The sequence below is a fragment of the Felis catus genome, chromosome B4 (genome assembly GCF_018350175.1).
Source record: "Felis catus isolate Fca126 chromosome B4, F.catus_Fca126_mat1.0, whole genome shotgun sequence".
In the NCBI taxonomy this organism is placed as follows: Eukaryota; Metazoa; Chordata; class Mammalia; order Carnivora; family Felidae; genus Felis; species Felis catus.
In genome coordinates this window covers 54,432,791-54,458,579 of record NC_058374.1, presented here as the reverse complement: position 1 = coordinate 54,458,579, position 25,789 = coordinate 54,432,791, and the positions used below count along the sequence as shown (strand labels likewise).

The 25,789-nt window shown below is 42.0% G+C and overlaps 1 protein-coding gene and 1 pseudogene across 4 annotated transcripts in view; both read left to right on the top strand.

Annotated features, from left to right (window-relative positions):
• LOC101089872 (cationic amino acid transporter 3-like) overlaps positions 1-25,789 on the top strand; it is an 88,272-nt gene that overhangs the window by 19,216 nt on the left and 43,267 nt on the right. The window lies entirely within an intron of this gene.
• Positions 7,873-9,638, top strand: LOC101089621 (annotated as a pseudogene).

Genomic DNA, 25,789 nt, shown 5'->3' with positions numbered 1-25,789 from the left:
TTTCATATGACTCAGAGGATCCTGTGAATTTCTTACAACAAAACAAAACAAAACAAATTAACTTTCTGAGAGTAGGTGGCTGTGTGGAGATACCTAGGGCTATGAGAGGAACGAAACACAGTCTGGTAAGAAAGGACTGAGAGCAAGAGACAGCTGAGTGTTTACGTGGGAAGAAAGAAGGACATATTTAAAGATATGAAGGAGATAACCAAGATATAGTCAGATTTTACTAAGCCACCTGGTGTGCAGTGTATTACTGAGGGTACACATTGGGAGGAGGTACAAAGAAGGAGCCATGGGCTCTGACAACCCACAACCACTAGTCTAAAAGTGGATACAGAGTATAGTGATAGTTGGGAACACTAGATGGATTTCTTGGTTTTGTGCTTACATGCAAAGAATAGATTTTGGGGGAAAAAGACAACTGTTTGGCAAGGCTTCTTGGAAACAAATGAGTGTGGATCGATGCTCATTGTAGATAAAGGCCGTGCTGTGTTAGAGTTGTGATTTGGAAAATAAGGTAGACAGGCAGATGGATTCCCTTCCACTGCTTTTTCCTGAGGACTCTCATTAGATGTTCTGTGTTGACAGGATTCAGGGTTGAGAAAAGGGGAGTAGAGAATTATAGGGGGAAATAGAGAAGAAATTGATTTTCACTGTTGACATCAACATATCACATCACATTCTAATCCTTAATTACACACAGTTCCTGGCTTTCCCCAGCTCTCTTTCTGATAGTTGTTTGGAAAATCTAATTCTAATTCTTCCTGGTAGCCCATCTAGTTTCTGAGGTCCTCTAGAATGAGAAGCTCAGGCTTGTACGATTTTTCAAGCTGATTATCGTGTTTTGATATGATAGAAATGTTAAAAATTTCCAGATCTGGATTCTGACTGAAACTAAGCCTGTGTGTGTCAAAGCATGAATGAAAAGCATTGTATTTAACTCTGTCTTCTCTACAGTTATCCCAGAGGGACTAAGAAAATTTGCCTTATTCCCAATCATCCTGGAATGATACTAGATGATATGGAGTCTATACAGCCCCTAGAAAAGCTCTAACTACCAGCTTGTTTGCCCAAACAATGGTGCAATGATAGTAGTGTAGTGTTTGCATGTAGCAGGGACTCCATAGATATCGTGGGAAGAAAGCAAAATATTTTGGTTTATATTTGGTGTTTATTTTGGTATATAGATTTTGATCCACATTTGGTGGGATGGATTTTGTCTACATACAATTGGTCTGGAGCATGTTAGTCTGCATCAGGATGGTTTTTTTCACTGACATGGAATTCAGCCTAAGCCACACTGGGATGGAATTTGAGAGGTATAAAGGTTGGGTGGTAGGGTAAGTAGGTGAGTTGGAGGAGGTGGATGTATTCCTCTTGGTCTAATGAGATTGGGGGCTTCCATGCCTTCAAGTTCAAAACTCGGTTGCACCTAGCAATATTTACTTGCAGAATTAGGGTTTCTAGCCTCATGGAAAGAAAGTGAAGTATGTTCTAAGGAGTGTGTGTGTGTGTGTGTGTGTGTGTGTGTGTGTGTGTATTATATTAGAAAGGGAGACAAAGGATTCTTCCAAGTATCAATGCTAACAGAATATAGTACAAAGTAAGATCAAAGTTAGGAGGATGCTGGTCAATGATCCATTTGGTGAGGTTGTTCTCAGAAGACTCCTTGGAGAGAAGTTTGGATATTTATTTTCTTTAGTATGAACCTAACTTGGTTACTTCACCTTTCTTTCTAACCTTTCAGAGAAGCTATCTGACCTTTGCTTCTCTTTCCCCTAGGTGCGAAAGTTACACGTTTGTTACTACCATAATGGTTTATTTCTCTCTTTTTCTTTTCTGCACAAACCAAGACCAAAAATAATAATTAATATGGTTATCATTATATTTTAGTATCTAGGTCTGTACTAATATCCATATCGAATATTGTGCTGGATCTGTACAGTTGGGAAAACTGGATTTATTCATTCAAGGTGTAGTGTTTTTTTGTTGTTTTTTTTTGTGGGTTTTTTGTTTTGTTTTGTTTATTTGTTTATTGTTTGTGTTTTTGGTGGAAGGTATGGAAGGGAGCTTAAAAGAGGCTATATCTAAGGATCAAGCCCATGTTGAAGATATAGTTTGAACAGATGTTTTTCCTGGGAAACAGTTATACTCATGCCAAGATGGGCTCATTCTTTCCTTTTCCATGAAGCCTTCTAAGGCTGACCTAAGGTGCACAGAAGATACTCACTAGTCTTGCCAACACTGAAAAATGAGGTCCTTACTACTCTTATCTTCCATCAACTAGGAAGCCCTCTGGGATCTTGACATGCCCTTGCTTTGACTATTCATTTCTGATTTAGGAATACTGTTTTTGGTTCATAGTTTATGTGTATTTTACTTATTTTGGCATTTGGGGAGATGTTCCTGAAATGCCCTTAATTGTAATTTACCAGAGAGAGGAATTCTCAATGCCTCCATTGTCCTGCACTGTCTGTAAATGAGTTCATGATGATTTGGGGTAATGGTGGTGGTGTTGATAATTTAGAGGAAGAAAAATGTTGCTTTTGCTTGATGCCTTTTGCACAAAGAATCAGTGTGGTGCCTGAATTCTCTAATTTTGAATTTGCCTTTGTATTTATTACACTTAGTTGAAATCTGATCTTTAATAGATTGAATCCAGTCTTTCTCCCTTAGAAACTTTTTGTGGTTTCTACTTGAGTGACTATCCAATTTCTCACTTCAGACCCAACCCAAGGTATACAGAACCCATCTGTATAGTTATTTAGAGACAGTACAAGAAAAACTGTAGCAAATAGAGAATATTCTTTTCCTGGGAGATTACTACATATGTGCATTTCATGAATCCTTCCCTATCCTCCTGAAACAAGTGAAATCCTATTCCACACACCATTCAATTATTTGACTCTTGTACATTCCTCCCTTCTATAGGCTAGACTTGAATGCAGTTATTACAGTTTGATTGTGTCATGTTGCCTAATGCCAAGGATTTGGTGATTTATTTTCCAAATAAAGTAAAGCAATGGAAGTAATATAACTCTATGTTGTATGTCTGTTCAGTTGCCACATATCAAGGGGATAACATTGGAACAAATCATAAATGTCACAGATAATGCACTTTATCTCAGTCAACTTGAGTTACTTTCTTTGTAGTTTCACTTTGTTGTGGTGAAAGAGACTTGGACCTAAGTTCTTATGTCAAATCTCTGACCTCAGCAAACTGGGTTGTAGATGCTGCAGTACTTTGTTGGCTGTGGCCAATTAACTTTTTGTACCTCAGGTTTCAGCTGGGGAAGGAAAGGCAAACTGAAAGAATCATTAGGCAGAAGTTCTGCTCCTTGGCTCCACCTCACCACTTCATACTCCTACCCTCTTCTCTAATTGGGAGTCTACACAGTGCAAAGTTCTAGGACAGTGAGTTATGCCACTGGAGATTAATGAGGGGTATCAGGGATCAAGGAACATACTGGAAAGATCAGATATCTATCTGTAGGTGTGGCCAGAGAAGCTTCCAGAAGGAGGTTCATGTTGAACAGTGCTTGAAAAGAGCATGTTCTAGGGAGAGGGGGACAATCTGTGTGAGAGCTAATGTTAATGCCGGCAAGATGTGCATGTGTGGGGAAAGATACATCCTGTTGAAGCAGGAGTCACAGAAGCAGGAGTAAGTAGTAGAACAGTGAAAGGCCTTGGAAATACATGCTTAGAAGTTTGGACTTAACTGAGAGCAGGAAACTGTAGGTCTGGTTGGGAGCATGGTGTGTGTGTTTGTGTATGTATTTGTGTGTGTGTGTGTGTGTGTGTGTGTGTGTGTGTGTGTGTCTTTTTAAGACTTGAGGAAAGTGTTCTTTCCCAGAAAGAGGATAGAGAGCGCTCACACTTCAGTTATTTGGTGCATGTAGCGATCAGGAAGAATGTGATTTAGGGCTTTATGCTGCTTCAAGGGCAGCAGTTTGGTGGTTACTGGGTGAATCTGAGAGCTGAGAGGATCTCATTGTTTAGAGTCACCAGGTTCATGGCCAACAGAGTATGGCAGGAAGTGACGCTTCCTGTTGCAGTATTTGCAAACTTTTGGAACCTACTAGATAGAGGTCTACTGTAAGTACTAAGTGTCTAAGTGACTTCATGTCAGCTGAACTGAATTGAGGGCTAGGCTGGTGACCTCTGAATATCTGAAACCAAAGAGTTCAGTTGGAATTTCTTAGATTTGTAAGAAATTTTTACAGAATTTCCCTGAATAAAGTCAGGATCCTTAGAGGCTGCTTTGTAAATTCTCCTGTTTTTGTACATATTGGTAGTTGTCTTCCTTTTGAAACTAAAACAAAAAAGCAATGCTTTATCTTCTCTGTTGATCTTCCTATACTAATAGCATGTAGAAAATACCCATTATTCCTTATCTTAAGCCATATACTTTAATAATGAAATGAACAGATCCAAAAATAGACAAAGAGGTCAGTATTGGTGCCTGATGTTCATTGTTCTCTGTGGTTATTTCATGGATGATTAATAAATACTAACAATACACTAAGTGCTTTGAGCTCAGAGCTGGTCACAGACATAGGTCACAATGGAGAACACTAATGCCCCCTTTATATATCAGGTCAGGTCTCTGATTGTCAACAACAACCACACCAGAATGATCACTCACTCTGACATAGCTGAAGTCCTTTTTCCAGTATCACCTTGATGTTTAGCTCTGGAAGGAGTTAACAACGTTTTGAAGTGACTGGCAATCTGACATTTTTCTGGTAGTGGTTCTCAGTTAAGGATAAAGAGGAGATTGCCATTCTCTGGCAAACATTCCAGTCTGCTCCTGATTGGCAGCCAAGCCTGGGAAGCAAATAGCCAAGTGAATTAGGAAGCTTAAAAAGATGTTTTGTTAAACCATCCTCATTAAATTGGCACCATCTGCCTTCCTATCCTCCTTTCTCCCACTTGGGATTCTTTTGTGACAGAGGTGTTCCCAATCGTGTGTGTCAGCAGCATCTGCAAATCTTGGGTGATGGCTGAGGTTTGGGAAGGCCAAATGTGGAGGTATTTGTCAAGGAAATTGCAGCCAATTGCTTGCCATTTGGGCTCCCACTTTAGACAATGTCTGCTCTCCACGCCCCACTCCATTTACATTAGGAGGTAATGTACCCAGGTAACTTACCTGGGCAGGTAACTTACCCAGGCCCAAGACTCATCCAAGGAATGATAAGTCAGGATGTGAAGAGGTGAGTTAGGAAGGAGGTGATGGGCCTGGGGGTATAGGGGGAATTAGGGTAGGGGCTCTGACAGCTGGGTCAGAGAGTCAGGACTGAATAGAAACTATTAGGAAAATCACAGATTTTTACAGGGAGAAAGGGTATTCCTGGACATGGCCTTTGAGGATGATGTTTCTCTATGTTGTTACAAGCTATATTTGTGACAGTCCTCTCTCAGGATTCCCAATCATGGGTTTGATTTCTCTTCTATAACTTTGCTTGTTCATTTGTTTGTTCTGCCTGCTTCTGTTGGAGTCATAAAACATGATTATTTAATTCCCAGATGCTTTGTTCTTTAGGTTGCTTCTCTGGTATCACTTTGTCTGTAGCCCATTATCCCTTGTTTTCAGTAAAAGTGAGAAGAGCACAAGGATCACCCTGCACAACACAGTTGAGTGAAACAGATATTATGAAAAACATTACCCATCTCTGACTCTGTCATTTAGATGGTCCTCCTCTGGGATTCTTGCCCAGGGCCCATGGACTTCAGAGGAGTGTAGGACACTTTTTTGAGCCGACAAACCTCAGAAGGGTCTGTGATTCAACAGATGTTAAGAACCACTGTTGTGTCTTTGTTGGGAGGCAGATGGCTATAGACAGGTCCCAAAGGGAGAAACGTGATACAAGCATCTTTAGTGCCAAGTAAGGGGACTCCAGAGACAGCGGTGAAGGAGAAAGAGGAATTTGGAAAAGGAAAATGGTTTCAGAGGGAACTGGTAGGAGGGGTGCCCCATCTTCCCTTTTCCTTTCTCTACCCTCTTTCTAGCAGGTATTTCGTCTCTGTATTTTCCATGTCCTGCAGACACACAATTTAGTTACTTTTCAATTTAAATTTGTTGAGCGACTGCCATTTCTCAAGCTCTGTACCAGGTCCTTTCACAATTACCTCATGCAATTCCTTTGTTTAACCTGAAGTACACACAGTGGAATCAATCCCTACCTCAGTCATGGACTGAGCATCATTGCTTCCTATCAGGCCCCTTTTCAATTCATTTTATTTTCCCCTTTCATCTTGATCTTTATTCTCATTTCCTCTCCTCACTGGAGGCACTTGTTTTAGTGTGTTTAAGAAATGCTCTTATAATTCATGCTGTATATGTGTATTTAGATACTTTGATACACTCAACAAATACACAGTGTTGACTATGTGTGTATGTGTTCTTCATTCCACTAAGATTGTGCTTCGCAATGGTGGCCCCAGTTACACTACCATCAGCAGTATCTTCTCACTGCATTCTCATGTTGATCCAGTAAGGGAGGTCAAGTAAGATTCCTTATAGATGAGGAAACTGAGGTTTATAGAAATTGACCAAATTACTTTGATTTACATAGTCAAGTGGAAAAGCCAGGGCTCAAGTCCAAACTTTCTGGCATAATGTTCATTGCTCATCTCTATAGTTCATTGTTCTTACCCAGCACTGCCTCTTCCAGAAATAAGATGCGGCATCCTTAAGCAAAGGTATTACTACTACTACTACTACTACTACTACTACTACTACTACTATTGTATTTGAGCCTTGCATTTATCAATGCGTAGTCTAACTCAGTAAGCCTAGGACCCCCACGTGTTTAACACTAGCACATATGAGGGTGTCTAATTAGAGTCATTGGATTGTCAGGCAAATTATATGTAATAAAAGTGTCTTCAATGTCTCATGAGGGCTAGCTAATAAGCTTATGTTTTAGTAGACGATTTTGAGGTGAGGTTTATTGAATGTCAGAATTCATAAAACGGTGTTTCTCGCTCTTTCCCCTTCTTAGTAATGGACCTTTGGTTGAATGCTGTACCTATTTATCCAGTGTTTTCTTACCTGTCCCTCTCCTTGCAGGTAGTTAGGAAGGCCCTGCCCCTTTATCCTTCTTTCTCTCTTTTCCAGTGCCCCTGTATGCCTAAGTAGGTAAATCAAAGGGTTGGACAGTACTTTCTTTGCCATCAGTATAGCCAAAGAGGTGAGGCACAATGAAGAGAAAAGGGACCAAAGTGACATCAGACCCTGGCTTGATTATTTTGGGGCTAAGGGTTACAGACTCTGGGGACCAATATTTGTGTTTTAAATTCAGATAATATTTTAAAAATCGTTCTGTAATTGCAATCATGCCCTGTAGTCCATGAATTAATGTGTCATAACTCAAGCTCCAGCACTGCCCAAACATCCTGCACGTAAATTATTGCAAATAAGTTCATGCCCTATTGTGTCTTACAGTTTAATTAGTACATGAAGATACATAAGTTAGATTAAAACAAATGGGATTTTGTCAAGTGGTGTGCAAAAAAGAAGAATGTTGGGAGGTATTTGGCTCTTCTGCAGGGAAAGCAGGATTGATTCTTCCATGATATCCTTTGGTGTCAGTTTCTGTGATACTTGTCTTGCAATAAGTGACATGGGACTTCTGAGTTTTGGTTTGTTGAACAACATTGTTCAGTAAATGTTTATAGTTTATTTAGGCATTTTGGAGAGATAGTACATACCAGATGAAATACAAAGCAGTAACTTTGAAACCTGAGCAGCAAAACGTGGCAGCATCAACCCAAACCAGGCTTAAACCAGCCTCACCAAACCCAATCAAGACTCTCTGCTCACTGGGCTCAGCTCTCTGATCCTGGAATCCTCTACAATTGTAGCTAGATGCTGTGTCAGGCACTTCGCAGATTTGGCCAAAAGCTGGTACACAGATGTAAGCTGGAACAACCAGTGGCTGAGGATGCCCCACAGAGAAGACTGAAAACTCTGGATTTAGTGGCCCTGGGTGTGGACTGCAGAGTAAGTGTAGGTGTGTATGTCCTGGCTGGTGAGTTGGTCAGCAATCAAGCAGGACCATCCTTTGTGATCTGCTTTTTGGTGGTCGGCCTATCTTTTGTGTTGGTTGGGCTGTGCTATGCAGAGTTTGGTGCCAGAGTTCCCCATTCTGGATCTGGATATCTTTGCACCTATGTCACTATAGGTGAGCTCTGGGCTTTCATCAGTTGCCGGAGCACCATTCTTTACATTTTTTTCTGGCATAGTCATTGTGGCCTGGGCCTGGACCTTAGCATTTGTGAACCTGCTTAGGAACCAGATCTCTTAGACCCCGTGTGAGAGCATTGAACCACATGTTCCCCAGATCCTTGTAGAATATCCAGAAGACTTTGTTGTGGGTCTTATGTTCTTCCTCATGGACTTTTTGACTGTGAGGATTGGTCAGATTTTCCTGGTTGTCAAAGTGTTCACTTTGGTAAAAATTTTAATGCTCAGTTTTGTAATAATCGCTGGCTTCATTAAGGGGGACCTACACAACTGGAAGCTCAAACAAGACTACTACATAAAGGCTGGACTCAATGACACCTCTAGCTTGGGCCCTCTGGGCTCTGGAAGATTTGTGCCTTTTGGCTTTGAGGGGATTCTCCGTGGAGGAGCTAACTGTTTCTATGCATTTATAGGTTTTGCTGTTACTGTTACTAGAGTTGAAAAAGCCCAGAATCCCCAGCATTCCATCCCCATGGGCATTGTGATTTCACAGTTCATCTGCTTTTTGGTGTATTTTGGTGTCTCTTTGGCACTTACACTTATGGTGCCTTACTACAAGTTTCAACCTGGGAGCACCTTGCCTGAGGCATTTCTCCTTACTGTCTGTACCCCTGCCTACTACGTTGTAAATTTGGGATTCCTCTGTAGTCTTTCTTTCAGCATCTTTGCCTTTATGATCCCCATATGTTCAGTGGTATATCAGATGGCACAGTATGGTGTCCTGTTCTCTTTCCTTAAAAGAATCCAAACCGGCACGTACACCTGCATTGTGGCCACTGTGATCTTGAGTATTATTGCAGCCATCATGGCATTTTTCTTTGGACTCACTGATCTCTTGGACCTCAGGTTACTTGGGTCCTTGCTAGCTTACTCCCTGGTAGCTCTTAGTGTTCTCATCGTTAGGTATCAGCCTGAGGTGAAGAATGGGGGAAATGAAGCAGAGGTGCAGGAGGAGAATGGACCTGCAGCAGAGCAGCTGACTCTACAGGGACTACTTTTTCCAGGCAGCTCTTCCCCCACTCCACTCGGTGGCCTGGCTGTCTATGTTTGCTCCTCACTGTTTGTTCTGCTGCTCACTCTTCTTTGCCTGGTGCTGGCCCAGTGGCCAGTTCTGCTTTCTGGAGACCCAGTGTGGATTTCAGTGGTTGTGATGCTCCTGATGCTCATCACTGGGATTACTGGGGTCATCTGGAGACAGCCACAGAGCTCCAGTACCCTTCACTCTAAGGTCCCTGCTCTGCCTCTCCTCCCACTACTGACCATCTTTGTGAATGTCTGCCTTATGATGCAGATGACAGCTGACACCTGAGCCTGATTTGGTGTCTGGATGCTGATTGGGTTTGCTATCTACTTTTCCTATGGGATCCAGCACATCCTGGTCACCTAATCCCACTCAAGTTAGGACAAAAATATAGACCTTGAACTTAGTAGTGCAAGTACATATTTGGCTTGACATCATCACAACTGAATGCAGTCTTGTCCCTCTGCACAATAGTGGGGAGTACTCTTGAACACATAGAAAGCTAGGTCTCCCATAGGATGTTTGGGGGGGAATCATAATAGAGCTCTGTTTTTATTGTGTAGTGAAGGATCTCTCTTTCTCTCTCTCTCTCTCTCTCTCTCTCTCTCTCTCTCCCTCCCTCCCTCCCTCCCTCCACTTGTCTACTTTGTAATTATATCTGTACTGCCTGGCTTTGAAGCAATTATAATTACACTACCTAGACAAAGTGTTTGTTTTCTTTAGATAAATAGTCAGGATCATATGGTAGTTCTAGTTTTAATTTTTTGAGGAACTTCCATAGTGATTTCCACAGTGGCTACACAATTTTACATTCGCACACATAGTGCATGAGGATTCCTTTTACTCCATATCTTCAACAACACTTACTATTTATGTCTTTTTGATTTTAGCCATTCTGGCAGGTGGAAAGGGATATCTCATTATGGCTTTGATTTGCATTTCCCTGATGATTAGTGATGTTGAGCATCTTTTGATGTGTTGTTGACCATCTGTCTGTCTTTATTGGAAAATATTGATTCATTTCCTCTGCCCATTTTTAAATGGATTATGTGCTTCTTCAGTTCTGAGTTGTGTAAGTTCTTTATGTATTTTTCATATTAACTCTTTATTGTATATACCATTTGCAAAATCTTCTCCCATCCAGCAAGTTTGCCTTTTCATTTTGTTGATGGTTTCCTTTGCTGTGAAGAAGTTTTAATTTACATGAAGTTGAAAAGATGTATGCACCATTATGTTACTGTAGCATTGTTGACAATGCCAGGATATGAAAGCAACCCACAAATATATGGCTTTTTTACTCAGTCATAGAAAAGAATGAGATCTTGTCATTTGTAACAACATGGATGGACCTAGAGGGTATAATGCTAAGTAAAGTAAATCAGTCAGATAAAGACAAATACACCATATGATTTCACTCATATGTGGAAGTAAAATAATAAAGGAAATGAAGAAAGATAAAAAGAGACAAACAAACAAAAAACTAGACTCTTAAACACAAGGAAGAAACTGGTGTTTGCCAAAGGGGAGGTGAGTGGGAAGATGGGTGAAATAGATAAAGGGAATTAAGAATACATTTATCTTATTTTTTAATATGAAATTTATTGCCAAATTGGTTTCCATATACCCAGTGCTCATCCCAACAGGTGCCCTGCTCAATGCCTGTCACCCACTTTCCCCTCCCTCCCACCCCCCATCAACTCTCAGTTTATTCTCAGTTTTTAAGAGTCTCTTATGGTTTGCCTCTTTCCCTCTCTGTAACTGTTTTTTCCCCCTTCCTCTCCCGCATGGTCTTCGGTTAAGTTTCTCAGGATCCACATGAGAGTGAAAACATATGGTATCTGTCTTTCTCTGTATGACTTATTTCACTTAGCATAACACTCTCCAGTTCCATCCATGTTGCTACAAAAGGCCATATTTCACTCTTTCTCGTTGCCAAGTAGTATTCCATTGTGTATATACACCACAACTTCTTTATCCATCCAACTTCTTTGTCCATCAATTGATGGACATTTAAGCTCTTTCCATATTTGGCTATTGTTGAAAGTGCTGCTATAAACATTGGGGTACAAGTGCCCCTACGCATCAGCACTCCTGTATCCCTTGGATAAAATCCTAGCAGTATTATTACTGGGTCATAGGGTAGATCTATTTTTAATTTTTTGAGGAACCTCCACACTGTTTTCCAGAGTGGCTGCACCAGTTTGCATTCCCACCAACAGTGCAAGAGGGTTCCCATTTCTCCACATCCTCTCCAGCATCTATAGTCTCCTGATTTGTTGATTTTAGCCCCACTCTGACTGGCATGAGGTGATATATCAGTGTGGTTTTGATTTGTAATTCCCTGACGAGGAGCGACATGGAACATCTTTTCATGTGACTGTTGGCCATCTGGATGTCTTCTTTAGAGAAGTATCTATTCATGTCTTCTGCCCATTTCTTCACTGGATTATCTGTTTTTCGGATGTGGAGTTTGGTGAGTTCTTTATAGATTTTGGATACTAGCCCTTTATCTGATACGTCATTTGCAAATATCTTTCCCATTCCGTTGGCTGCCTTTTAGTTTTGTTGATTGTTTCCTTTGCAGTGCAGAAGTTTTTATCTTCATGAGGTCCCAATAGTTCATTTTTGCTTTTAATTCCCTTGCCTTTGGAGATGTGTCAAGTAAGAAATTGTTGCAACTGAGGTCAGAGAGATTTTTTCTGCTTTCTCCTCTAGGGTTTTGATAGTTTTCTGTCTCACATTCAGGTCCTTTATCCATTTTGAGTTTATTTTTTGAATGGTGTCAGAAAGTGGTCTAGTTTCATCCTTCTGTATGTTGCTGTCCAGTTCTCCCAGCACCATTTGTTAAAGAGACTGTCTTTTTTTTTTTCCATTAGGTATTCTTTCCGGCTTTGTCAAAGATTAGTTGGCCGTACTTTTGTGGGTCCAATTCTGGAGTCTCCACTCTATTCCATTGGTCTATGTGTCTGTTTTTGTGCCAATACCATGATGTCTTGATGATTACAGCATTGTAGTAGAGGCTAAAGTCTGGGATTGTGATGCCTACCGCTTTGATCTTCTTCTTCAATATTACTTTGGCTATTTGGGGTCTTTTGTGGTTCCATACAGATTTTAGGATTGATTGTTCTAGCTTCAAGAAGAATGCTGGTGCAATTTTGATTGGAATTGCATTGAATGTGTAGAGTGCTTTGGGTAGTATTGACATTTTAACAATATTTATTCTTCCAATCTATGAGCACGGAATAGTTTTCCATTTCTATCTTCAATTTCCTTCATAAGTTTTCTATAGTTTCCAGCATACAGATCTTTTACATCTTTGGTTAGGTTTATTCCTAGGTATTTTATGATTCTTGGTGCAATCGTGAATGTGATCAGTTTCTTTATTTGTCTTTCTGTTCCTTCATTATTAGTGTATAAGAATGCAACTGATTTCTGTACATTAGTTTTCTATCCTGCGACTTTGCTGAATTCATGTATCAATTCTAGCAGACTTTTGGTGGAGTCTATCGGATTTTCCATGTATAGTATCATGTCATCTGAAAAAAGTGAAAGCTTAACTTCATCTTTGCCAGTTTTGATGCCTTTAATTTCCTTTTGTTGTCTGATTGCTGATGCTAGAACTTCCCAACACTATGTTAAACAACAGTGGTGAGAGTGGACATCCCTGTTGTGTTCCTCATCTCAGGGGGAAAGCCCTCAGTTTTTCCCCATTGAGGATGATATTTGCTGTGGGCTTTTCATAAATGGCTTTTATGATGTTTAAGTATATTCCTTCCATCCTGAATTCCTCAAAGGTTTTTATTAAGAAAGGATGCTGAATTTTGTCAAATGCTTTTTTCTGCATCAATTGACAGGATCATATGGTTCTTATCTTTTATTACTGTGATGTATCACATTGATTGGTTTGTGAATGTTGAACCAGCCCTGCAGCCCAGGAATGAATCCCACTTGATCATGGCGAATAATTCTTTTTATATGCTGTTGAATTTGATTTGCTAGTATCTTGTTGAGAATTTTTGCATCCGTATTCATCAGGGATATTGGCCTGTAGTTCTCTTTTTTTTTGCTGGGTCTCTGTCCGGTTTGGGAATCAAAGTAATGCTGGCTTCATAAAATGAGTCTGGAAGTTTTCCTTCCCTTTCTATTTTTTGGAACAGCTTGAGAAGGTTAGGTATTATCTCTGCTTTAAATGTCTGGTAGAATTCCCCTGGGAAGCCATCTGGTCCTGGACTCTTATTTGTTGGGAGATTTTTGATAATGATTCACTTCCTTCGCTGGTTATGAATCTGTTCAAGTTTTATATTTCTTCCTCTTTGAGTTTTGGAAGTGTGTGGGTGCTTAGGAATTTGTCCATTTCTTCCAAGGTGTCCAGTTCGTTGGCATATAGTTTTTCATAGTATTCCTTGATAATTGTTTATATTTCTGAGGGATTGGTTGTAATAATTCCATTTTCATTCATGATTTTATCTATTTGTGTCCTCTCCCTTTCTTTTTGAGAATCCTGGCTAGAGGTTTATCAATTTTGTTTATTTTTTCAAAAAACCAACTCTTGGTTTCATTGATCTGATCTAATGTTTGTTTGTTTTTTAGATTCTATATTGTTTATTTTTGCTCTGATCTTTATTATTTCTCTTCTTCTGCTGGGTTTGCGATGTCTTTGCTGTTCTGCTTCTATTTCCTTTAGATGTGCTGTTAGATTTTGTATTTGGGATTTTTCTTGTTTCTTGAATAGGCCTGGATTGTAATGTGTTTCCCTCTCACACTGCCTTTGCTGCATCCCAAAGCGTTTGGATCATTGTAATTTCATCTTCATTTGTTTCCACATTTCTTTTAATTTCTTCTCTAATTCCCTGGTTGACCCATGCATTCTTTAGTCAGATGTTCTTTAACCTCCATGCTGTTGGAAGTTTTCCAGACTTTTTCCTCTGGTTGATTTCAAGTTTCATAGCATTGTGGTCTGAAAGTGTATGCATGGTATGATCTCAATTATTTTATACTTATGAAGGGCTGTTTTGTGACCCAGTATGTGATCTGTCTTGGAGAATGTTCCATGTTCACTCGAGAAGAAAGTATATTCTGTTGCTTTGAGATGCAGAGTTCTAAATATATCTGTCAAGTCCATCTGATCCAATGTATCATTCAGGGCCCTTGCTTCTTTATTGATCCTGTGTCTAGATGATCTATCCATTGTTGTAAGTGGGGTATTAAAGTCCCCTACAATTACAACATTCTTATCAACAAGGTTGCTTATGTTTGTGATTCATTGTTTTACATATTTGGGGGCTGCCATATTCGGCGCATAGACATTTATAATTGTTAGCTCTTCCTGATGGATAGACCCTGTAATTATTATATAATGCCCTTCTTCATCTCTTGTTACAGCCTTTAATTTAAAGTCTAGTTTGTCTGATATAAGTATGGCTACTCCAGCTTTCTTTTAACTTCCAATAGCATGATAGATAGTTCTCTGTCCCCTCACTTTCAATATGAAGAGCAGTTGCATTGAAAGTCTTCGAATGAGAGAAAGGAGAAAGGAGAAAGGCAGAAAGAAAGAAAGAAAGAAAGAAAGAAAGAAAGAAAGAAAGAAAGAAAGAAAGAAAGAAAGAAAGAAAGAAGAAAGAAAAATAGGCTTGGGAGTGGTAAGAAGAATCTGAGAATGGCACCTGGAGCTTTTACACCCACTAACCCTTTCCTTTCCTCGCTGTGTTTCCTGTTAGGATAATATATCCTGGTTGCTAGCTCAAGAGTAAAGGTTCTCCTTCTCACAAAGTCCTTGACCTCCTTGGTGATGCTGAGGGACTCCTCAGACTGTTGAGAAAGACTTACTTAGGTTACTATAAATTCCTCTACTTGAAGTTGCAGCACTCACCTCTCTTCAGCCTTCCCCCACCCATTAGAACCAGCTTCTCTGCAAGTGGTATCCTGCACAAGGGTAAAGGCTATGCTTCTGCTTCAACAGGAAATCTACCTCTCTGCTCCACAGTCCAGAATTGTGTCTAGAGGACTCACACCGCTTTGTTTTGAGAGATGCTTGTTTGAGGAGGAATAACTATACCTCCTTCTAGCCACTCAGGGCATACACAAGACACATTTCTGACCCTCGGAGATGGACAGGCACTTTGGAGTAGTCGTACCTACATTGCCCTTGAAGTCAAACAGCCACGTCCTTGTCCAAACTGAACAGAGTGAACACTGCTTGGAAAGGAAGTGAGATGGAAGCAGGGGAATGGGGAAACTGACTCGTGAACCCAGAGAGCCCAGATTTGTATCCAAGGCAGAGTTCATCATCTGTAAGCTGTATGAAGACTCTAGTTCCCAGCTGGAGGTCCTCTCTGGAGTCTTTTCCTTTTTTCCCCCTCACCAGGCCTGTCTCTTTCTATAACTACCTGCTGGAGTTGGGGATGATTTTCTCTACATTTCACTTCTTCTACTCTTGCTTCTTCAGTCTTTTGGTTTTTTTTATTTTTTAAATTTTTTTTTTCTTCAACGTTTTTATTTATTTTTGGGACAGAGAGAGACAGAGCATGAACGGGGGAGGGGCAGAGAGAGAGGGAGACACAGAATCGGAAACAGGCTCCAGGCTCTGAGCCATCAGCCCAGAGCCTGACGCAGGGCTCGAACTCACGGGCCGCGAGATCGTGACCTGGCTGAAGTCGGACGCTTAACTGACTGCGCCACCCAGGCGCCCCGCTTCTTCAGTCTTTTGATTCTCCCCCTGAAACCTCTCCCTCTCTCCCCCCATCCTTGTCACTCCTCTCCTTCCCCTGACTGCTTAGTTCTTCCTGCCTTCTTTCTGTGTCAATTCACTTCTCCATTTCCTCTCAACCTTCTTCATCTATGATTCCAACTTTCAACAGATGGGGAGATGAAATTTAATGGCAGCATCTGAGGGAGTGAGCTTTGGACACAGTAAGAGGGATAGTGGTCAGACATCAGGAAGAACCCAATAGGCACTAACAAAGCAGCCTAAATGCCTCCTAACCTGTCTTCCCTAATAGATGGAGCTGATGTACAAGGGACAGACTGAAATACAATTGCTTTAGACTGAGGGGTTAAGAAGTCCGCTTTGCCTGATGTCTAGCCTTAACAATATCCTAATTATGAGGAATCACCAGCAAGTGGGAGAAGACTCCTCTGGGGATATGGGTGTCCCCAAGTGCACACTTGATCCAGTCAAAAGGAAAGTGGGACAACCACTACTTTCACAAGTTCATAGTTAACCAATGGAGTGGGTTAAGCTCTGGCTTTTAGGAGCAATTTTATTATCCCAGCCATATAGAACTGTTCAAGGTGATAGTTGAATTACACAATTGTCAGGATTCCATCCTATTGTTTAGTTGTTCAAGTAATCATATGCCCATGGAATCCTGTTTTTCTCCCCACAGAGTAAGTAACAAACATGAGGATTGTATATACATGAGCTATTGTGGCAATTTCTCTGATGTTTACCTCAAGTTATCTAGATTAGGCAAACAACAAATATTCAAAGACAATTAACCAGAACTAGAATTTAACATACACAAAAGCGTGTTATTGAAACATACTTTTCCTTTAAAATCACACTCATTTCCAAAGAGAGCCAAATGAAGAATGTTCTATTTGAAAAACAAGTCCAATTTTAACAAAATTGGCCTAATTATTTATATAAGCTGGGCAAGAACTATGACTGACTTTATATATTCTTTCAAACTTGCTTTGCTGGAACTTTTCATAAGGAATCACTAGATTGAATTTTACTTTTAAATTTGTATTAATTTTTCTATTTCTTTTTAAAAACATTTTTTATTTAAATTCCAGTTAGTGAACATACAGTGTAATAATAGTTTCAGGTATAGAATTTAGTGATTCAACCCTTAACATATAATACCCAGTGATCATCATGACAAGTGCACTCCTTAATCCTTATCACCTATTTAACTCATTCCCTCATCCTCCTCCTTTCTGGTAAGCATCAGTTTGTTCTCAATAGTTAAGAGTCTGTTTCTTGGCTTTCCTCTCTTTTTTCCCCCTATGTTCATTTGTTTTGGTTCTTAAATTCTACATTTGAGTGAAACCATATGGTTTTTGTCTTTCTCTGAATGACTTATCACTTTGCATAATACTCTCTGGATTAAACTTTTAATAGCCTCTCAAGGCCAGAAGCCAAGCCAAATACCTACCATCACACTTGCCTTCAATACCTATAGATTAAGGTGAATTTCTGTTCTGGAGGTCTTCCAAATATCCTGAGATTACCTGCACCTGCCAGGAAGTGATATTATTTATTTGGCAAATAATATCAACCCCAACCTGGTAAGGCTGTTGGGAAGTCTGTAAGAAAAGGATCTGACCAACATTTCCAAGGGGCTTTATTGGCTCTATAAAGTCAACCTAAGTTCCTTAACACTGTTGGTCATATCTGAATCTACGCATGTCTATCTCATATATGACATTCCAGTCAGAGCCTTGGCAAGGTAACCAATGTTTCCAATGGTGTACTGTTACAAGGAGAACAGATTCTTATTGAACTTATGCAAACAAGAGCGATTGCCATGGAAGAAAGAATACTCACCAAGAGTCTCTGAACTCTGGACGGTTTCAAGCAGAGAGAAAAGTTAAATGTTTCAATTTGTTCATTAAGGAATATTTTATCATGTTTCTATCAGGCATAGCTATCTTAAAAGAAAGTTTACTTAAATCTGGAAAACCAATATTAGAGAACAGACAACGTTTAAACAAGAGTCCTAAAAACTATAATCATCCTCCTTTCATTCAGTTCTATGTTACTAATTCTCATTCTGATTGCAGCTTTTCCATTAGTTCCAGAAATTCTTACCCAGTTTAGTTTTTATGATTTTAAAGATACCAAAATGCTTTATTTGTCAAAATTCTTCCCACAAGGCTCCTTGAGGATGAAAAATATTTTGCAAGGGTAACAGAAAAATAACTGTAAATGACAAAAGATTCAAAAATGGACATGCAGGATATGATGAGAGTTCACTATAATTCATTTAACAAGGAAATATGCTTATTTCTGTGTCACATAACATTTCATGATTAGAATGGCAAGTGATGACCCTATACCAGGACATATTAGAACTTCAGGAATTCCATATATTTTCTAGAACAGTCTAGTATATGCCCATACAGTACAACCTAAAAATGTTTACCATCATTGTTTTTGACAATGCTTCCCATGCAATTTAACATATCACATAAACAAGTCCAAGTAGTCAAAAAGATTTCATTTAGAATTCAAATCTTTGGTATTTTGTTCAAACCTCAGAAAGTTCTAAAGCACACACCTAAATAGGATTACAGAGCATTTCAAAACTACATATTTAATTATCTAGCTAACCAAACTGACAGTAAGAAGTTCTACAGAAGGTTATAGTGTTGTTAGATAAACTTAGCCCCTTTACTTTGAGAACTTTTACTTCTCTTAAGCAATCAAAGAATGATAAATACCAAACAGAAACTTTGGTTTTCTGGGCAAAGAACAGAAACAAATCCTTTGCTTACAATTTCTTCTTCCCTGTCTGCAGCTTGGAGGAGCCTCTGAAAACACAGAGAAAGAGCAAATTGTGAATAGAAGTTCCTCTTGTAGCTCAGGAAGTAGGAAGAGAGGGGCAGGAGTTGTGGGACTTTGAGGGGTAGAGGGATGTGTGTGCTGAGGGTGAGGGTGTGCACAGCGCGGCATTTGTGGTATACATGTCTGTGCTCTGTGGTTAACAGTTCTGTGTGCATCAGTGATGTATGTAAACATATATCACATGGGTAGCTTTTCCAGGTTTTTAAACCACAGTTTGTGAGCAGGCTTCCCACTGGGAAGCCTATGAAGTATGCTTTTCTATTAGGAGCAGCAGTCAGCACAAAATGGGAGGACCCCTGTATTGGGAATCAAGAAAACGTGGGTTCCAGTTATGGCTCTAGTTATCAGCTGGGACCCTATAAAGCATCACTTATTTGACCTTGGATGTCATCTGCTGTCCAGCCTTAAAGGAAAATCACACAAACCTTAAGAGCCAGCAGCCCTCGTGCTGGGATCAGAAAAGGGAAGGGCGCTGGAGTGAGTGATGGCATTTCAGAGGCCAAAAGGGATGCCAGTGGAAAGGGGTGCAGGAAGGGTTTCCTGAATTCGAAAATTCATGGGTTCTTGCTGGAGCTAAAGACTCCCCCAGCCTGGAGAGCCCAGCCCTATTTCAGTACCCAGGGCCTAGGGTTGACTTTGCAGGGAGAGCCGTTCTCTGCCGCCCTCTTGTGGCTGCCATTTGCTTCGCAGGTTCCCCTCAAGTCCACCGGGCACGTCCCTCACCCCCTGGTAGAAATTTCTTACATCTCAAAGAGTAATCATTGGTTGTCCAAGAGCAACTTTCCCAGTCTGCTCTGGTTTTAGAAGGTACATAGGATGTTGTTAAGGCTGGGGTAGTCTTCCTGAGATTTAACTTTATTTGCTGTTGCCTGAAGTTTTGAGTTCTGTTTTTGGGGATGGGGTGCAGACAAGGTCCTGGGATCAAGATATTGAGCAAAGAGAGCAATTTCTCTTCCATCTTAGGTTCCATCTACAACCTCCACTTCCAAGGCTCATCCCAAGTATTCAAAGAAAGGGGGCAGGGGCTAGTGCCGCTCCTACAGAAAATGGCTCAGGAGCCAACCGGGCATTATGAGTCTAGGCTTCGGGTAAATTTGCTCCTGAGCTCAGTTCCTGAGACTCAGCAGGGAGATGGATTGTCAGCAGCGAGGAGGCAAGAGACAGGGATGCTGGAGGGAGATGGCGTATTTGACAGATGCTGACAAGACTCCTTATCTGCTAGCTCTGGAGTCCCCTCCCACCCACCAGGCTGCCCTTGACCCTCCCGTTCTAGTGCTCAGTGCTCATTAGTGACTGCCTGTCTTGGGGGAGACACCCAGGGGGCCAAGTGTCATTGGGTGGTCAAGGGGGGAGAGAAGGAGGGAGGGATATCAGGTAAATGACTGAAGAGGAGGGCTTGGAATGACTGGGATTTGAGCTGGGGACCCATGATCACTGGGGTGTTTGGAAGGCTTGGCAGGGGAAACTGTCCTAGGGGCAGATACTCAGGTGCTAGGGATGAGTGAGTGGGGGGTGAGGGTGAGACAGAATATTGAAAGGGATTAAGTTACACTGATTCAGGTGCTTATTTTGGGAGATCTGGTGAAATACAAGCCAATGACTTTCTTGAGAACTCCCTATGTACAAGATGGTTACAAGTGCCACAAGGGGATAAAATCCGGACATACTTTCTGTCACACTTCCCCTATTTGAAGCTGTGCTGCATCTCCTCCCTGGAATAGTTGCCCCACATGTGCCTGTCTGAGGAGTGGAAGGAGCTGCTGAGCAGTTCTCACCCAGGATGCAGAGGGAAAGCTCTCAGGCTTTCTGTTCTGCATCCTCCACCTCACTCTGGCAAAGCACATCCAGTGGGCCTCCTGCCTCTCCTCACTCTTCTCACAAAATGCTTCAGAGGCATAGATACCTAGCCTAGGGGGACCTCTGTTGCCCTCCCAAGATTTCCAGTAGCTCCCAGTGGACTAACTGGGGAAGGGGAAGGGGAAGCCTCAGGGCCTGACTGGCCAGCACAGCAGGCAGGGAGGCAACCTGAGCCTGGAGTCCTGGAGAATGTTCTGTGAGGCACAGAGTGCTGTAGTCTGAGTCTGCTCTGCATCCTGATACTCCAGACTTCCAACTTCCACACAAAAGGCCACCTGCTTTGTCTCCTCAGAGCCCTCCTCATAAGCTCACCCCAGGAGCCACAGGGCAGCACTGGGAGGCAGAGAAAGGGGGAGACAGAAACATGGGCAGGGAGAGGAAGGCCCAGTAAATTCAAGCCAAGACCAACAGAGTGGGACCAAGATGGCGGAGCCAGTCTGAGCACTCTGGAGATACAGAGTCAACAGAGACAGACAGTGGGCAGTGGAATGGAGACACAGGGAGACAGACTCAGAGACAGGAGAGAGGAAAGAGAGCAGAATCCAGAGAGCAGAGTGAAAGATTGAAGACAGACACAGACACTCAGAGACCAGAGATTGAACAGAGACAGACATGGACTCAGAGACATAAGTTTGACCCAGGCTGAGGGAATACAAAAGCCTTGGACCCAAAGTCAAAGACAGATCCATGGACATGGGCCCAGGGAGGTACACAAAGAGCCTTGGACCCAAAGTCAAAGACAGATCCATGAACATGGGCCCAGGGAGGTACACAAAGAGAGGGAGGGAGAGGGAGACAGAAAAGGGAAAAGATGAGGTGGGGGCCAGAAGAGGAGGCAGTGAGAAGGGGCAGGTAGAGGTTTCAGGGTGGGTTGCAGACTCTGAGTCTAGGGATCTGCTGGGGTATGTGTGTGTGTACTGCTTTCTTCCCCAATACTCCTTCCCCCATACTGCCACCTCCCCCACTCTGCCTTCTCTCCATCCTCTCAGGGGACTCAGGCATCCCACCCCCCACCGCCACCGCCATTTGCACTGCCTCTAACCCTGGGTTCCTCTATGTGCCTCAGTCCCACATCTTTTCCATAGGGTCTTTCCCTTGCTCAGGCTTTTCATCCTTTCCCCTGGACTTTATCTTTCCGCCCCATACCTCCATTATCTCTCTGACCCTGGTGCCCTAAACTCTGTAGCCTGATTCCTCTGCTTTGACTCCCTTCTGGTCTATCTACACTCACCTTGGCCTCCCCCTGCAGATCCTCCTTCCCACCATAGTCCAGGTCCTAACCTCTCCTCCCTCTTCTCTAAATGATCCCTAACCAGTCTGTCCCTGTCACTCTCTCCAGAGCTTGTCAGCCTTGCTTGCCGGCTGCCTGCTTGCCTCTGTTCCTCTTTCTCCTTGGCCCCCATTCTCCCTTGAACTGGTTGTACAAGGCTACATTATCTCTGAAACATTTAGGGCTGAGCTTCTGGGGTCTTTTGATTGCACCATTTTGGAGGAGACAGTAGGGGAGGCAGTTTTCATATCTCTATAAGGATCTCTGGGACACCCAGGTTGGCACTGGGAGGGAGCCTGGGGTAGTAATGGCAGCAGCTTCATTCTGTCAGCTTTCTGGGCACATCCACCACCCAGCAGCACCTGAGAGGGGGACTGGGCTCAGCAGGGGGTGAAGTGATATGGAAAAGTAGTCCTGGCTGGGCCACTCACCTGCTACACAGCATAGCACCTGGAACAAATGTGGTGCTCAGTTAATGCACATGGTCCATGCCTATTGGAGATGAGTTAGGGCAGGATCAATGTGAACTTTAGGTTTTCCTCAGTTGGAGATTCTTCCTGAGATCTGGAGCAATTCTTTCTGTACTTATTTCAATATGCTCTTAGTGTAGTTATCATAGACTCTTTCCCTTTAGGGATCCGCTGCTATCCTCCTCTCCCCTCCCACCTCCACCTCAGTCTTAAAGTAACCTATAGTAGAGGATTCCAGCACTTTAAAACAGAGGGAGTAATGCTTTTCCTTGAGACCCATGGCTTCTTTGGTCCATCAGTTGTGCCTTGAACCCTAAGTCTCTATGTAGGCTCCACTTTTTTCTGACTGAGAAGTCTTGCCTATGTTTGAAAATTGAAGTTCTGGGAAAGAAGAAGCTCCTTCCTTTGGTCATGTTTCAGGGTGTTGGAAGCTCTATGCAATGATTGTATAGAGAAGGAAGCTCTCTAGGCAGGGACTACACATTTTTCGTTATTTCATCCAGCACAATGCTCAATAGTGGGCTCTTTAGCTGGTCCTAGGACTGGCCTCCAAATCACCATAGTATGGCTCCACCGAGCTCCCCACACTCTCCTTCCTTCAACCAGGACCTCCTCAATATGCGGGACCCTGGGAAGATAGTTTAATTCTAAGATCACATCTTGATGGCAACAAAGTCTCCAAAAAAGTCCCATTTAAGCCCTCAGTCTACTCCCTCATCCATGCAGGGCCCCAACAGCCTTCCATTGCCTAGCTCCAGCTTTCCTCCAGGATTCCAGCTAAGCCACCACCTTCACTCTTTCCCACCTTTCCTATTTACCTACCTCTCCATGTCCCCAACTCACTGAGACCCAGCCTTGCTAGGGCCCCGCCTCCTGAGGGCTCAGCCTCCAGGAGGGCTGGGACTCCTGAGGGCCCCGCTAAACTCCACTCCAAGTCTTGACTCTGCTTGGCCTAGCTCCTTACCTGTCACAGGGTTTGGCTTGCACTTTCTTTTCAGGACTTCCTCCTCTGAGACAGAAAAAAAGCCAACTGGTGTTTTCTAGTGTTGATAGAGTTGGCCAGAAAACTGAGACAGAGATAGAGAGAAAGAAGGCTGGAGTGTCACTGGCTGTGGAGGCCCTGTAGGGTTTAAGCAGAAGGTATTTCATGGCCCCAGAGCTAGACTTTGGATTTGGGGTGAAGGCCAGAGGCCTTGTGAGTTGAGGAAGGACAGGTAAGATTGTTGGAGTCAGAGTGGTTTGGAGGTCTATACTGTTCTCCAGACCGTAGGTTCTCACCTATGCTGAGGAAAATATGAGTTATGGGAGGTTATTTCCCAGTGCTTTTCCTCCAGTGTCCTTCTCACCTCTTTTGCAGAGCTTGCTTTATTCAGCTTTGTCTTTCCCACAGTCCCCAACACATAGTATGCTTAGAACTGTTCTTTGAATGCATGAAGATTCTTCCACCTGTTTTGCTGCCTCCTTCATGTTTTGCCACACATTCTCACTGGAGATTCTGAAAGTGTCTGTGTCATATCTTCTTAGGGAGGAAATTTGTGTGGACTTTGCAGAACAGTAGATCCAGTTTGATAAGGTGGTCCACCATCATCAGAAAGGATTCAAGAGTCTTCTTCCTCAATACTGAAGGAGACAGATATCTATTTTTACAGCTGCTGAAGGTATCTCCCTGCCTCTATTATCTAATTTAAAAAAGTTTTAGTGGGGGTTGATTATAGGCCAGGTCAGACTATAGGAGGCAAGATTATTAAGTTCCCCTGAGGTATTTCTGCCTAGTTATCTTAAAACACTGGGTCTCCAAGATGCAGTTTTCTGTTATCACAAAATATATTTCAAAATCTTTAATTTTAACAGCACTTGGAGTCTTAAACTGTTCTCTACCCTACCCTCCTATCCAACAACATGGACACTGTGGGGAGTACCCCAACACCAGAAACCCAAATAACACTTATCCATGCATGACACCTGATTCATTGATTATATGTGGCAAATTTTTATCTCTAGGCTGTCTTTCTCTTGCCCTCTAGCAGTTCTTGGGCCACTTCTCTCCATTATCAATTGGTGTGTGTTATGGTCTTCCAGAAGACAGACTCTTTTTTAAATACTTTATTTTTTAAGCCTATTTATTTATTTTGAGAGAGAAGAGAGAGAGAGCAGGGAAGGGGGAGAGAGAGAGACAGACAGACAGACAGACAGACAGACAGAGGGAATCCTTGGCAGGCTCCACACTGCCAGCATGGAGCCCAATGTGGGGCTTCAACTCACAAATCATGAGATCATGACCAGAACTGAAATAAAGACTCAGATGCCCAACTGAATTAACAACCCAGGCACCCAAAGGCAGATTCATTTTAACCTTAGTTTAAGCAAAATTATGTGGCAAGCCAATTTCCTTCACCAACTATATTCCAATTTGATAAAAATGATTGTTCTATTATATTCTTTTGGTTTATCCTCATCCTTTTTTTTCTTTTATTATTACAGCAAAAACAAAGAAGAGTGTGGAAATGAGATGGGGACTATGACACGGGTTAAGCTGTGGAGTCCCTTTATCCTGGGCATAGGTGATGATCATACTATGTTGAGAGTAGATGATGAATTAGGTGGTTCTCAGCTGGAAAGAAAAGCAGAACACAGAATCTAGGAGTACACAGCCTATTTCCTTGCTGAGATAAATTAGTTATTTAGGGTTTCAGATTTTACTATACTTCCCTGCCCTGACCCCTATTTGAATCCTAAGACTGTCACAGTGAAAACTGATTTTTATCCCTTCTTTTTTCCAGCAGGGACAACCTCATCATTCTCTTCTTCTCTACCCTGTATCTCTGCCCCTTCCCTCACACAGAAGTATGTCTTTTCTAACATTTGTAAGCAAGTGGCAATTCTCTCCAGATTTTCTGTTATTTAAGAAAGTATATAACTCCTTGGACTTCCCATTTGGATGTAGAAGCTTTCATCCCTGTCACTTGGGAGAAGTAAGGTTATGAAAAGTACTCTATGCCTCTCAGAAATGTGTTTAAAGGCTTTCCTTTGATGCCATCTGTCTCCAGCTCTCGGTGTCTCATATATTTCTGACAGACCTTTTTGAGGCATCTGGGGCTTGGGACTGGTTTCATCTGTTTAATTCTGCAAGGCTTGCAAGCGTCTGATGCTCATGGTTCCTGCCCCCCTTTCTGAGAGTCTCCCCACCCCTGTCTTTGCAGTCCTTAATGTTACCAGGTTCTAGAAAAAGCACCCTTGTCTTCATGTTAGCTCTTAATTATCCACAATAATGGTGGGAATAACCTAAAATAGTAAATGATACTAAATGATTTTTGTTTGATATTTAAGTGATGGAGTCCTGCCTAGAGAT